This window comes from Pseudophryne corroboree, chromosome 10, assembly GCF_028390025.1.
Source record: "Pseudophryne corroboree isolate aPseCor3 chromosome 10, aPseCor3.hap2, whole genome shotgun sequence".
Lineage (NCBI taxonomy): Eukaryota > Metazoa > Chordata > Amphibia > Anura > Myobatrachidae > Pseudophryne > Pseudophryne corroboree.
In genome coordinates this window covers 121,362,543-121,379,008 of record NC_086453.1, presented here as the reverse complement: position 1 = coordinate 121,379,008, position 16,466 = coordinate 121,362,543, and the positions used below count along the sequence as shown (strand labels likewise).

Sequence of the window (16,466 nt, the reverse complement as noted above, 5' to 3'; positions counted from 1 at the left end):
ATCTAGTTGCAGTGCTCCTTACACAGTATGCCATCAGTAGTAGTGGCCATTACACATTATGCCCACCGTAAAAGTGCCCCTTACACATTATGCCTACAGTTAGTGCCCCTTACACTATTCCCTGCAGTTATAGTGCCCCTACACTATGTCTACAGTTGTAGTGCCCCTTACACTATGCCCGCTGTTGTAGTGCCCCTTACACTAAGCCCAGTTATAATGCCCCTTACACTTTGCCCACAGTTGGTTTTATTGCCCCTTATACAATGCCTACAGTTGTAGTGCCCCTTACATGATGCCCCCACTAGTATTACCTGGTATGCCTCTTTGGGTAGTGGCTGCCCGGAGACTAGCACAGCATGCAGTGTTATTGGCTCCGATGTCTGGCACCACACCGCATTACAGTACAGTGAAGAAACTCAAAATAAACTACAGCTCCCAGCAGCCCTTGCTGAGTTGAGTTTCTTCACTGTACTGTAGTGCGGTGCGGTGCCAGACACCGGTGCCAATAATACAGCCTGCTGTGCGAGGCTCCAGGCACAGCACTACCCAGGGGGGCATACCAGGTAGTATGTCGCTGGTGCGGCTGAGTCAGGGCGCTTTCCTCTATGTGATGCCCAGCTGGGCTGCGCAACTAGCGTATGCATAAAAGCGGACCTGCTTACTGCAAACATACATCATACAGGTAAGCAGGTATACACCAGTGCTTATTATTGCTACTTGTACTGTAGTCCCTAGTAGAGTTGACAAAATATCCCACTCTGTGGAAAAATGCGAACAGTGTGACATTATGTGAACTGTGGTTTATATATAATGTGGTATAATGTAAACTGGAAGCACAATAATGTGACGTACTGTAATGCGAAGTGGGGGAGCTATAGTGTGATATAACGAGAACTGGGGGAACTACACTGTGGCATAATGTGAACACAGTAGCAGTAACTTTTGCCCTGGTGCTGTACATCATTTTTAATCTATAGCCCACTGTCAGTGAAAGTATTTGGAGAATGGAACAGATGTTCCCTGCAACGTGGATGTCATTTTGTAGAGTGTACAGTACAAGTGAAGTGGTTTTGACCACAGTAGTTCATGCTCATAGACAAGTATGGAGGTGGGTGTGGGGATTTCTGGTGCTTGGAATGCCCCATCAAAGGGGAAATACTGAATAGAATGGATAAAAATGAAGAAAAAAGTGTTATCCATACCTTCTAAAAAGTTCAAAAGAACATATTCCTCCTCTGATATTTTCCAGAGCAAGACATATATGCAGTTAGGGTTTGCTGCTCTTTAGATCAGCTCTGTGCCCTACTGTACCTCACAATTATCACTTTCTTACAGATATAAAAAATATACTCTGTGGAAGCAGTGGGAAATTAGATTACAACCAAGAAGCATCATCACATCCAGGAAAGGATTGTTTCCAAGCTACTAGAATTAGAGATGTGCGGTTCAGTTCTCCAGAAATCTGAATCCAACCGAATTTTGTGGATCCAAACCAAACCAAAATCCAGTCCTGATCCCAGAGGAGATCCGATCCAAACCGAGTCACGGTTCGAATCTTCCCGCGGTTCGAATTCAGATTTTAAATCTGAATTTTGGATTTGGATTGCAAAAATTACATGCTTTTAGCTGTTTTTATTGATTTTTATAAATTATTATTGATTTTTTTAAATCAATTTTAAACCAAACCGAAATCTAAATCTGAACCAAAATACTTGAGGGTGGTTTTGCCAAAAAAACGAAACAATGATGAACTAGAACCAAAACCAAACACACGGGAGTCCGTGCACATCTCTAACTAGAATACCATCTCAGTTCAGCTAGTGGATCCATTGAGTTCATTTGTCATTGCTGTGTCGCTCTCTGTTCCTCCTGTGGTGATCTCTACAGACTCTTTGGGTATTTTTGTGGTTAAACCTATGAGGAATGCCACATTATTTATCTAGGCTCGGTATTATGAAGGTACCATCTCTGATATCTACAACAGTCCCTCTATTTTGAGTTCCAAAAGCAATCCCCTAATTTTCTATGAGGCATGCATAAAATTCCCAATTTGCCAAATTCCGAAAAGCTTAGCCTTAGATGGTGCTAGCCATTGCAGCATAGAAGCGATATGTGTTACGGTGAAATGGAGATCTTCATTCAGGGTTCCGCAATGACCCCTGTACACCTGGGGTTGAGACTAATAGAACGCACACAGCAGGTCTTCTTGCCTATAAGAGCCGATTTTCCCATAAGACTCTGGGGGTAATTGATCGCAGCAGGAATTTTGTTAGCAATTTGGCAAAACCATGTGCACTGCAGGGGAGGCAGATATAACATGTGCAGAAAGAGTTAGATTTGGGTGGGTTATTTTGTTTCTGTGCAGGGTAAATACTGGCTGCTTTATTTTTACACTGCCAATTAGATTGCAGATTGAACACACCACACCTAAATCTAACTCTCACTGCAAATGTTATATCTGCCCCACCTGCAGTGCACATGGTTTTGCCCAACTGCTAACAAAATTCCTGCTGCGATCAACCTGGAATTACCCCCTGTATGCGTCTACCAGAACTAGGATGCCCACCAGGACTTATGCCACTGGCGGTAGTATGAGCTTAACCCCAAAGTGACCTGAATCAAAGCCGGCAGGAACTGAAACCCTAAGATGACTAAGGGCCTAATTCAGATCTGATTGCAGTAGCAAATTTGTTAGCAAATGGGCAAAACCATGTGCACTGTAGGGGCAGATATAACTGTAAAGAGAGTTAGAATTGGGTGGGCTATATTGTTTTTGTGCAGGGTAAATACAGGATGATTTATTTTTACACTGCAATTAAGATTTCAGTTTGAACACACCCCACCCAAATCTATCTCTCTCTGCACGTTATATCTGCCGCCCCCCCCCCTGCAGTGCACATGGTTTTGCCCATTTGCTAACAAATTTGCAGCTGCGATCAGATCTGAATTAGGCCCTAAGTGGGCAGCAAGGATGGGCGGGGAGAAGGGAAGGCAAACTATGGCTAGGTAACTGAAACTAAAGTATTGAGGGGAGCAGGGACTGCCGGGCCAGGGAGAGGTTATACTAAGGAGAGTTAACACAAAAGATACCCCTAGCTGGGGATAACCTCTGGGCTGGGAGGAATAGTATAATAGCTAGTAGCTAGAGCTTAACTAGTATAAAAGAAAAGGCTTTAGATATATAATGTTGCTTGGTAACTCTATGGAAGGTTGGTACACAGCTGAATCTGGACACCAGAGCTGACACTGTCGATGCGTGCTGAGTGATCTGCGGACGGAGACTGGAACACAGTGATAAGGGCTCCCACAACAACCAGGAACTATGACCAGTAGGGAGTAATGGGCAGACTGGGAATATAAAGGGATCACCAACCATCACTGCTTAAACACAGACCAGCCCCCCTTATTGAGAATTCAACATGTTCACACTTCATCCATAGAGAAATCTTTAACTCCCTCTGCGGCAGCCTATACTTGCCAATGTGTGGCCCAATGGCTGCTCCTACGCAGCAGGCAACCTATCACTTTACTATTTACCAGGATGGGCTTTTCAGAGCCGCTGTGCTGGCAGGATAATCTTAATAAGAATCTCCAGAAGGATATAAATACATTAGAGAGTGTACAAAAAAGGGCAACTAAAATGGTGCATGGCCTACACCACAAAACTTACCCGGAAAGACTAAAAGATCTTAACATGTATAGTTTGGAGCAGAGAAAGAAAAGTGGGGACATGATAGAGACTTTAAAATATATCAAGGGTTTTAATAAAGTACAGGATGGAAACATTCTTCAATGGTAGAGAAGTATTAGAACGCAAGGACGTGCACTGGAGGGAGGTAGGTTCATGAAAAATTTAAGGACAAATGACTTCACAGAAAGGGTAGTGGATAAGTGGAATAGTCTCCCGTCAAAGGTGGTAGAGACTAAGAAAGTAGAGCAATTTAAACATGCATGGGATAGGCATATGAATAGCTTTACAAAGAAATAAGGATTAAATAGTGTTGAGGTTACCTAAAGGTTAAAAAAAGAGGCAGACTACAGTAGATGGGTAAAGTGGTTTTTATCTGCCATTAAATTCCATGTTTCTATGTAATAAATTGGGTAGAAAAATAATTTCATATTGACGCGATGCAGCAATAAGAAATTACATTTTATGGGAAGATTTTGTGAGACGCAGTAAATAGGCCCCGGAAGGGGTGCAGCTCTGTAAAAGTCTTGTAGGCATAATTATGACAAATTATCCTGTAGTTTCTCATTATTGACATTTCCAAGAACAAATCTTTAAAACTCAGGACTGTCTTAGTAACTAATACAGAGCTGACATTTATGTAGGGATAAAACTGGCTCCTCAGAGCTAATTTCTCTATGTTGTCACTGAAAAAGGTTAAATTCATATTATAAAGCTTATGGGGGTTTAGTTTCATGTCTTTGGCACTGCATGAATAAATACCATGAAGGTGAAGGTGACTGACCTTACTACATTGTTGTCTCACATTTCCACTTCTGACCACCACCCCTCTCCTCCGAGCATCCATGGGGTTACAAGAGCGCAGTTGTTGATGCTATATGCAGTGTTTTCTCACTCTAAACCAGCAGGAATGTGAATGGGGTCATATGAGTATCCAGAGAAACACTCAAGAATCCTGCACACCAATCTGTTTACAGCCACCCAACAGTAAATGAGTTTATTTTCAGTAGCACTAATTTAAAGCTTGAAAGCTCAGATGAACGATGTGACATGAACACAACATGTAGAGAGATGGAGAAAATGATGTTATTTTCTGACTTCCTGTGACTTACACAAAAATGTCCTTGTGTTTTCACTTAAATGAGAAGCAGATGTTAGTCATCCGACCACATTAGGCATCCCCTCCCACCATGTGCTTGCTGCACTCTTTCACTGGAAATGGAATCTGTTGCATATTTTATTATCATATGTTTTAGTTTTCACTCCAGTAAACATTTCTATCTCCCAGAACTGTAGTACTTTGTTCTCTGTCTTTAAACTGTCCTACCAATAACTGTAGTGTGATTTGGAATACTTGGGGGAGATTATTACTACACTACTACAAGGTGTGTTTGTGTAGTGCTCCTCATCGTTTTCACTCTTTGGGTCAATTCAATTATCCATAATGTACAGTGGCGATATGTGGCTGCTCATATCACGGATAATTAAGGGAGAGCTAATGGTGGTGTAAAATGGGTAAAGTTCGGTCGCAATGTGCAACTCTTACGAATATTCCAACGCCATTCCGACGGCGCATTGTCAGCATTGCTGATAATTCAGTTGCCCTCTTCATCGTTTGCTAACCTGGGGTAATGGGTGGTTATGCAATAAACAATGGGCCTAATTCAGCATGAAGCCCTCTACAGTGTGCGCACGCGCATTAGCCGCACTGCGCATGCGCACACAGTGAGATGTAACGGCTTCTCACATGTGAGAACGCCTCTGTCTGATGACAGGTAGAGGCGTTTTAAGGCCGGGAGGGGACGTTATGGCGGCGTTTTCTGTGTGTTGCAGCGGCGTTGGGTGGGGCAGCGAAGGCATGTATGGACCGCTGCCGTTTTGCAATGCGCACATATGTTTGCTAGGGGGGCAGGACCTGGCATGCGGGGTGACTTGCCCTGTGCTGGGCTTTTCCCCGCATGCCAGAGTAAAGGGTTGTAGGTGTGCAGTTTTTCGCACATCTACAACCCATGCAGAATGACCCCCTATATCCAATAAAGTCATCGGGATGTTCTGAGTAGTAGATGAGAGTAATGGTTTTATCGTATACAATGGCCTATCCACTTATGTGTTTGTGGGCCTGATGCAGAGTTAGATGGAAATCAGGTGTATGTACACCTGCAATGTATGCATGGGTACATACAACTGTGAACGCATCGCGACAGCGACTATTCGCACCCGCTCGCAACTAGTCACATCTCCTGCGGCATTTCTTATCCGAACTGCATCTTACAACGCAGCATCACATCTTCCCTGGCACCATCCATGACTCGTGTCACCCATTAAGACGTGCAAGCTGCCCATCGCAGAGGCCAGGAAATCTCTGTGCAATGACAGAGATCCCTGGCCTCTTCTCTTCTCCTAAACGGCGGTGACATGCCTCTGTTTTCATAAATTGAGCTTGTCACCACCCCCTCCACTGCGGCCCCCAAACAGCATCAGGCTGTTAGTCACTGACTGATGCCATCCCTGCCTCCTGTGTCACAGTACGGGTCCTGCGCATGCACAAAGTACCGAACATTAGTACTATGGGCATCAGGACGCACCTCCAACCACATCTAAATCACATGAAAATGCAAAGCCCAGACGCGCTGTCACAGCTGCCAGTGAGGGATTGTCAGTCCCAAGGAAACAATAATGTAAAAAGAAAGATGATACTGTCTGGCGCTATGTGTTTCTCCAATATTAATAAACAACCGTGGATGAATTTTAAAAAGACATGCAATTTATTAACTAGACAACACGTATAACATAAAATTGTATATATATGTTCCAAGAAAAACATAGAATTAGGGCATGAATAGAGCTGAGAATAAAATTGCGATAGCTGCTAGTAAGTGCCCACAAAGGATCCCGGACTGAAACAATGTATAAAATTCCCTGGGGAACATTATGTTATGTACAGCCGGTGTTACCCATGACGACGGAGACTTCCAGAGGCCTGGAAATTAACAACAAGCAAGCTGTGATGATTGTGTGAAAGCTGGGTCTCTCCAATCTGATGAAGCTAGGTGACCGAGCCTAGGCAAACGCGTTAAGTGTCAAGCTGCCATCACCACATGTGTCCTGCTCCCTAAAGGATCCAGATATGGACTTTTAATCCTTGCCTTTGGAACTTTCTCTGTGGGACAACACCATTACAGCACCGATTGGAGAGACCCAGCTTTCACACAATCATCAGAGCGCCAGTATCATCTTTCTTTTTACATCTAAATCAGACCCCGTGTGCACTTCTGAAGTACAGAGGGCGGGGCAGGCCATACTAACAAGATTTGCTGTGAATCATGTCATCATAGTCCTGCTCCTGCCTCATAATGCAACTAATTGCAGCATTTTGCAGTAGGTTCAAGGTCACGATGATGCAATTTACAGTACAGTGCCCCACACACTTCTGCTCAATGGGAGGTTTCTGTCCTCTCTTAGCTCGCCGTATCACCCCAGGATCTCCCAGAGAGCAGTCCCACAAAATCAGCAACAAAACTGTACACATGGGGCCTGATTCTGAGTTGTACACAAAGTGGCCGCATCTGCAATATTTCACACCTGCATCTGAGGCTGCCTGAGGTCATACCTCCCAACTTTTTGGAGACAGAAAGAGGGACTCCTGCGTGGTGTAGCCGCATCCGCCTGGAAAAGGGGGCGTGGCCTCATAAAAGGAGCGTGGCCTCGCTGCAAAGCTGCAATTACAAGCCATGCCCCCATGTCTCGTCACTATGGGGGCATGTGAGCTGCTGGCATGCACCCACTCCCTCTTGTCTCCATGAATAGTCTGTGTGCATGCGCACAGCGTCTATTCACCGATAGGAGCCTGCCAGCCCCAAATTTTGGTTTGTCAGTTGAGAAAGTGAATTTAGGAAGGTATTCCCAGTTTACCTGGGGCCGGATGTAATAGTGCCCGAGTTCGGCGGGCATGCGGGATGCTGGCCGAACTCGGATATTTTTTTAAAGGAACAATCATGTACAAGGCTAAACCAGACCTTGTACATGAGTACCACTGGCGTGCGCAGCACATTTTATTAGAGGATGCACCGTCGGAGGGATGTGTCTATCACCGCCTTTTGCCCGTGTCTAGCACCAACTATTGATGGTCAATGCATATAAAATATCCACCTTTGTACCAAGCCTAATAAAGCAGATACATTGTCAGATGTTGTGGTGTGCACCAAACAAACACCCCTGATGGCACTCACTGCAATTACACTGCTCCCCCTCAGCCTGGTCTGGCTCCCCCTCTCTTTCCCCTGCAAGCTGCAGCAGATTACTTACAAGTCAGTCACTCACTGACACTGACAGTCGCAGACTACTACTGATGCTGCTGGAAAAAAAACGAGTGACATGTCAATGTTGCTGCCGACCGCCTGCCAGTATTGAATTTATCTTCCTAAGAGGAACGCAGGCTGCATGCTGCTCCTCATCAGTGGCTGGCGTTGGCATAACATAGAAGGAGAGAGGTGGGCATGTGGCGGGTGGGCGTGCGAGCAGCATGACATAATCACGTCACATAACGGTGTTTTTGTACATGGAGGTGGAACTGGGAATTTGAAAGCCGGTGTCAGTGGCACCCATGATTAACCAAGGCATCAGGTCAGTAATAGAGTCCTGACAGGGTGCAGTGCAGAGGGGACAGTAATCAGCCTACTCGGCGCTCGCTGCATCAGGCATGTGAGATCGGGGTGCCGGACATTAGGGGGTGCCTGTGCGCACCAGGCACCCCCCCTGCGCACACCTATGATGAGTACCCTTTAAAAAAAATGATTGCCCCTTTAAATAAAAGGCTGTGTTTGGCCGGCATCCCGCACAGCCACCATACTCGGGTGCTATTACATCCGGCCTTTGGTGTCTGCATTGCCTTTTCCCTCCTGCAGAAACGACCTGATTTCCTTTTAATTTATTTGCACCATCTTCCTGGGTTATGGATCAGTGGGTCGACCTGGATATGGTCGACAGCCAAAAGGTTGACCACTATTGGTTGACATGAGAAAAGCTGGACACAATGAAAATGTCGACATGGGACAGGTGCACACATGAAAAGGTCGACATGAGATTTTTTTATGGTTTTGGTGTCGTTTTTCTAAGTAACATGACCAGGAACCCCAATTAGTGCACCACGCCCCTTGCATGGCAAGCAAACTGCGGGCAAGGTGTCTCACTCCGCTGCCACTGTGCTTGGCACAGGTTCTTGTTCCTAATTGTAGTCCTAATTGGATGGTAAAGTATGAAAAAGTGAAAAATAAAAAACTATCGTAAAAAAGTCATGTCGACCTTTTCATGTGTCAACCTGTCCAGTGTTGACATTTTTACTGTTTCAAAGTTTTTCTATGTCGACCAATAGTGGTTGACCTGTTGACTGTCGACCTAAGTACTATCGACCTACCATCCGCACCTGTAGGTGCCATTTATACAAACAAGTGCATTTTGATGTGCACTTCAACTAATTTCAATTAAACATTAAAATGCTCAGTTGTACGTTTAAAAAAGATTCTCCAACAAGAAATAAACTAGGGGGAAAAAAATATGTACAAGTTGCAATTAATTTAGGGGGTGACCCAAAACTAATAGATACAGTGGCAATTTTACTCTTAGTGGTATGCACATTGCTAGAACTGAACACAACCTAGTACCCAGCAGATTTGGTATATTTTTATAAAACACTATAAACAGCGCCAGCTCCGGGAAAACAGACGTTAACACTTTTTATTATTTATCAAAGGCTAAAACCCAGAATCACTGGCAGTAGATTTAGCCAGCAATGGTTTCCACGTGCTTTCCAATTCCATATGTAACATGAACAAATGGTTTTGCCCAACTGCTAATAAATTTGATGCAGCGATCAACTCGGAATTACCCCCCATGTGCACTGCAGGGGGGCAGATATAACACGTGCAGAGAGAGTTAGATTTGGGTGGGGTGTGTTCAAACTGAAATCTAAATTGCAGTGTAAAAATAAAGCAGCCAGTATTTACCCTGCACAGAAACCATATAACCCACCCAAATCTAACTCTCTCTGCAAATGTTATATCTGCCCCCCTGCAGTGCACATGGTTTTGCCCAACTGCTAACAAATTTGCTGCTTCGATCAACTCTGAATTACCCCCAAAGACAGAAGTGCTTTTTTGCTAAAATAAAGACAAATATATTTTTTAACTATTTTAACAAAGTTATTTATTTTCCCCATTTTATTTAGTAGTTAATTTGTCATCAAATAAAGCAGGCTTTCCATGTTGTACGTATGTGTGACCAATGTCGCTGGGTACAGTAGCTGCCACACCATATTTTTGTTAAATAGTCCAAAAATATATATGTTGACCATTTATATACCATAACCATCCCAATTTCGTCTGGACAGTCCTAAGTTTATGGGACTGACCTGCCATCCCGTGTCTGCGTGGGTGAGAAGTATGCTATTGCTGCACTTTGTGTAGGCAGATACTTACATGGCATGATGCTTACATTTTGCAGCCTACCAACATTGGGCAATATGCACTTGTGGAAGTGCAAAAAATGAGTCCCTGCAACATTAGTGTACAGTAACCTTAAGATGCCTTAGTTACAGTATGTGCTTTTTATATGGGTGCGCCTTCAAGTTAGCATGTTGAGAGCAAATGTTAATCCCTTTGAAGACGCACAACAGATGGGAGCACTGCTTACTGAATGTGATCTAGCTACTGAATAAAGGTTTAAGGCCCCAATACATATGTGGCAGATTGTCCCAATTTCCTGATCCCCCAACACCTGGGTTGGGGAATTAGGAGATTCCCTAATTTGCCATTTCTGACCTAAAAATTATCAGGATCGGCAAATCAAAGATTTTTAACATGCAGAAATTGGCGATCATCGATGGCCGCCGATCTGCATTTCCGATTGGCTGAATGGATCAGATTGTGGACTTGGAGAAATACACCTCAGATGTATAGTACCCTTTAATTAAAACTTGGTATGTGTCATAAGACATTTAAATAAGATTTAAAACTTAGACGTGGGATATTGCATATTTAGGGTCCTTTTATAATTTAACTGTTGCTTTAGCCTTCGTATATCAATCTGACTTTCACACATCCTCGAAGGTGGTGAAGATCAAGCATTAGCCAATACGTGCCTACTCTAATTTTTGGTCCCGCGGACTCCCACATGGGTAGTTCCCATTAAGTGGGGTGTGGTTATGTGATTCTCAGAGAGCCCCCTATTTACAGAAACACGATTTGTGTACACTCAATGTAGAAATAAGTGCATCATTCTTCCGCATATTCTGTGGTTAGTAAATGACCATCATTAAGTGATTAGGAGAGGTGCATAGTTATTCTCCATGCAATGGGTAACACCATTAGATGTTGTTGCCAAGAAAACACCAAGCTTTGAATATCAGAAGGCAGCATGTATGATAGGACTTGCTGAATCTAGTCAAAATCCAGTTTCCTTCAGTGTTGCTCAGTGTATTCTAGTGCTGTGCATTGGGTGGTGTTTGCTATTCTGCTGAGATATTCCACAATCCTGCATATTCCGTTGGTATAACCGGAACCCTTGGACAAAGGTAGCATTCATACAGTTTTCTGTACTATTGGTTAGAGATGCTTAGTAGCACTGTTGTATAATCAGATGATTTCAGGTCTTCTTATACCGCTATAAGAAACGTTTGTCGACCATCCCACAATACATAGTATATTTAAATTAGCTAACTTCATTTTGAATAATTGAAATGGCGATACAGTACAGTATATTAATTACCATGCAGGCTAGCACTATAGCCTGATGTAATAAATACAGCAGGTGAATTTTCAAGTGTCGTTTATAAAAAATGACAAACGTTCTTATTAGTTGTATGCATATGAACACAAGGAAATAGTATGTTATATTGTATATTTTACTATAGCTGTGATTTTGAAGCTATTTCACAGAACCACGTTTTTGTATGTTCCCTGTTCCTGGTATTGATATCGATAAACAGTATACCTTGCTAAAAACTAAACTTATCCAATATGGTAACTATTTTTCCCCCCTGCAGGCTATTAATGTCCCCTGTATTATAGCGTTCACAATATGAAAGTGTCAAATCAAGCTGATCAGTTAGTTGTGAGACTATTCAATCACCTCCCCCTTTTATTAGGAAGTCCAGAGATTCACTGACAGCTCTTTTATTCAAGGTGTAAATTACCATCTATTCGGCTGTTTAAATTAATATGATGTATGTAGGTACTGTATACTGTCAGGGCCAGATTAATAATGGGGTAGATGGAGCTCCAGCTCCAGGCCTCCACATAATAATAGGCCCATCATTATGACAGCATGATAATGACAAGCGGCGAAAGGGGACCACACAGTTGGCCATAAATCATCAGTATTTAAATAGTTTTCCTATTTTCCTCACTAAATTACGCAATTTTTCCATTTATCTGTATTTAGGGAGACATTGGAGCTGACAGTGTAGGGCAGGCATATCAAACTCAAAACCCCAGTTGGGCCAAATAATCAAAGTGTAAAGGGCCCTACACACTGGGTGATGGTGACGGGCGATATGAACGATGTATCGTTCATATAGTTTAGTGTGTAGACACCAACGATGAACGATGCGCGTCCCTGCGGTCGTTCATTGTTGGTTTCCCGTTGTTTTGCAATGCAAAACAATTTGGATGATTAAGATCATCATTCAGATCGTTCATCGTCCAAATTGCTGCCATCGCCCAGTGTGTAAGGTGCTTAAGATTGTGTGGGCTGCAGGAAAAGAAAAAGTGTTATATGCTATTATTATTTTTTTTTAACTCAGAAAGTTTTTATTGTGAAGATTTTGTATGGCAATAAGAGGAGCGCTGCTAAGACTGTGCATCTCCTTATACCTCCAGCATCAGTGACCCCCATACCGTGCTCAGTGATTTATACTCAGAAATTACATGTAGCCCTTAAGAGACAGGGTGGTGACATGTGGGATGGAGGTAGATGGAGCCTAGAAGGGTACCTATAGGAGGTGGGAGTAGAGTGAGAGTGACACTGATGGGTCCATGGGCCGCAAGTTTGATATGCCTGGTGTAGGAGGTAAACACACTCATGTGGCTCTGGCCACATCCACACAGCACTGGCTACACCTCCTCCCCTTCTCAGTATAGGCCCTTCAACATTTTCACCCCTGACAAATGTGGCCCTTAATCCGGCCCTATATACTGTATACCAGTGGTTTACAAACTTTTTTTGAATCACGGCACCCTGGAGTATCAGAATTTTTTTCATGGCACCCCTAGGCCAAGAGTTTCTTATTGAGAAATTTAGAATGAAATATGAAATTAAATAAATTGTGTTTATGTGTCATCCTAAGGGTGTGTACACACGGTGAGATCCCTGCTATGTTCGATTGTGACTAATTGTACAGATTTTGTCTATGTACGATTTTGACTAATTAGTGCCAATTGTGACTATACTTTGTACTAGATTGTACACTAGATAGTCAAGATTGACTTGCCTGCACAGTCTATCTAGCCTTACGATACTGACCCCACGGGAGCGCGCATCGGGATCTAATCTGTATCGCAAGCTGCCTAGCTCCATGAGATATGCACTAACTTTTCATAAGATTTTGACTATATAGTCAAAATCTCACAGATTTATCTCACCGTGTGTACACACCCTTAAGGTGTGTACACACGGTAAGATATTTTCTTCCGATTCTGACTATATAGTCAGAATCGGAAGAAAATATAGTGCAGATCGCAAGGTGACAGTCACCTTGCGATCCCGATGCGCGGCCCCGCGCGGTCGGCATCGGAAGAAAAAATAGGCTGTGCAGGCAAGTCAATCCTGACTATCTCTATAGAAGAGATAGTCAGGATTGAAATCGCACATAGCCAGCATCGCAAGCACAGTTATTATGTGCTTGCGATACTGGCTAAGTGCCGACCCGGCCCCCTGTCGCACGGTGAGAATCGGATAAGTCCGAATCTCACCGTGTGTATGCACCCTTAGGTTGAGTTATGTGGTGAGGGACAAGATTTGCTTCTGTTTGTCCAAATATTTAATGACTGGCAGCCACCAGCACTGGTTTTGCCTATTACATTGACCATAAATAATATGAATTGATCCAGGACCATTAATCCAAGGCACTCCTGTAATTTCCTGGACCACCAATCCAAGGCACCCCAGGGTGACTAGGCACACAGTTTGAGAACCACTGCTGTATAACACTACTGCGTGTCTGCAAAAGACAACTTGTTTTCAATTTTTCTTTTACGTTTCTAATTATATTTTGCAAATTATATTCTGAAGAAGACATCAGGATTATCAAAAAGCCTGACGGAGAGGACAGAAGGGAGTTGTTAAGAGGACAAAATGAATTAAAAAGTAGTAAAGGATTACTATAATCAGAGACCTAAGCATACCCATTTCTTATCCCTTCCTTCTAAAGACGTGCTGTGCTTCATTTTGTGTGTTATGTCCTGGAGGGGGCATGGCGGTTGCATATTATGCTGCACATTGTGTCAACACACCCCTGCTTACTCAGGTGCACATGCAGAGTTAGTTGCATTTAAATTCGAAAAATGCAAGTATTGAATGAATCTGATAAAAAAGTTGCAATTCCGTGCGTATGATGAGACAGACACATCTCAAGATGCATCCAGCTCTGTAACAGTAGCATAGGCGCCAGGATTACGCCATACTTTTCTACTCACGAATCTCCGGTGGCTGTCCGGGATGCCTACAAACATAAGCAATTCTGTAGAGCCTTCTTGCGGCTGACCAGTGCAGCCCATTTCCTGAGAGAAGAGGGCGGTCCAGGTTTTTTGATGAGTGATTCGTGCTGAATCGTGTCATCATATCCCCTCCCCCCACTTTACAATGCTGGTAATTGTTGCATTGTATTGTGAAGGGGAGGGCCCTGATGACATAATCTCACCGCCATGACCCCCGCGCCTCCCACCTGACAGCCAGATAGGAAGATAAGTATCATTTACGCCAGGAGTGGTTGCTTGACAGTGTTAGTAGTAGATGCAAAAGTCGCAGTTGCCATGTAAATTACAATGAGATACAGTCACAAATACAAAATAAAAATACAATTTACATTCAACTATGCACAAACACACATTATCTTACCCTAGAGAATCTAATGGTAAAATTTGCAACTGTCACTATCCAAATACAAATATTTATTAAGAAATGAGACTATTCATGTACTATAGCGGCCATGCTAATGATTTCTCTCAGTAGGAGGGGTCCAGACTCAGTCAGCCTATCAGAAGCAGCTGCTGATCCTTATCATCACTATCAGCATTCACATAAAACACACCCCCTGATAGGCGCATGTAAGTCTGCATCTGGGTCTACTTTGATTGCATTTACATGAAAACCCCTTTCAGCCTATTGCCTACCGCCCCTGGGAGTTCAGGAGATCTCCCAATAGGCGAGGAGAGTATGGTAGACATCAGGGGCCTCTCCTTGCTCCTTCCAGCCATGTCTAATTTCACACAATGTATTGACATCTGACAGTAATCTGCCATAGAGAGTGAGTATAACAGCCCCGGGCACACACCATATGTATCCACATAAAAATAATCTTCTAGGATCTAGCTTACTGTAGGATAAACTGCATAGTCAGGTTTGCGTGGAACTTACCCATATAGAGACATTCCTATGAAAATAATACAGAAGCTCTTTGATGTACAAAACTGGAACACATATGCACTGTAGATATTCTGATCACGCAGCGGCGCTGATTCATTCCTTGGCTCCTAATAGTCCACATGTTAATAAATAACCCTTTCATTCCAGCACTGTCACCAGCATGAAAAGGTAACTGTCAGTGTAGTTTACATCTCATTTATCAGCTAATGCAACAGTTGTGTAGATTCTTCACTTCAAATAATATCTAATTAGCTACATAACATCTTGAAGATAAGTCAGCTCTGTCCATAGTTCTAAGCTGATCAGCATACTTGCATGATCACTGCCTAATGTTTTTTTCTTGTTTTCAAGTAAATGCACAAATCCAATGATCAGTAGTGTCCATGAATCAGCGCATATTTCTTCTGTAGAAGAGCTAGACCTACTTCAAAGAAACCACATGCTAAGTCTGGCGTCCATGTCACTTCTTCCTCCTAACAACAGGCCCCCACTTCCCAAACAATTTCCAGCATGTATCACTTATTTTTGTAGGACACAAGGAATGTTTTTGATAGAAATGAAATGTACTATATTTTTATTTTATTTTGCCTATTCGATATAACAGGTTTTTTTTTTTTTTTGTAATCGCTGCATTTTCTAGAGTAGAAATGTTCGGCCAGTTTGAAACAATAACAAAAACTTTGAGACAGAACAGTAAAAACAAAATATCTTACCGTTCAGATGTATGTAGTGAATTAGAAGTCTTTGTAAAAAAGAAAGCTTGACTTTTGCAGTCTCTGTCGCTCTCTGTAGCCCTCTCAGCTCACATAGAAGTGATGCCTGCAGTGGGAGTTTTCACTAAGTTGTTTGCACTAAGGCTCTCCTCCCTTCTTCAAAAGTTGATGGAGACTGTACCCTCCCACCCCACACCCATCTAAACCACACGTTAAAAAAGAACTTTGCTAGGCATATTAATCACATCTCCCCCACCACCACCCTTCCCCTTTCTAAAACTGGGCAGCTGTCCAGCACTCACATTCTGCAACTGTCTGTAGACAGATGTTTTCAGTTAGGTTAGGATTGTATGCAGTTAAAATGGCAAAGAGGAGTAAGCTGAGTATTTCACAGAGCTTGGATACAGATCTTAAGTTATACCAGGAAA

At 43.0% G+C, this 16,466-nt stretch overlaps 1 protein-coding gene across 1 annotated transcript in view; it reads right to left on the bottom strand.

Moving 5' to 3' along the window:
* The window catches only part of EMP3 (epithelial membrane protein 3 (MAM blood group)), a 38,093-nt gene extending 21,897 nt beyond the window's left edge, over nucleotides 1–16,196 (bottom strand). The window contains exon 1 of the mRNA XM_063942774.1: nucleotides 16,039–16,196. The gene's annotated coding sequence lies outside the window, so the exon portion shown is untranslated. The remainder of the gene's footprint in view (nucleotides 1–16,038) is intronic.
* Between the last annotated feature and the right edge of the window lie 270 nt (nucleotides 16,197–16,466).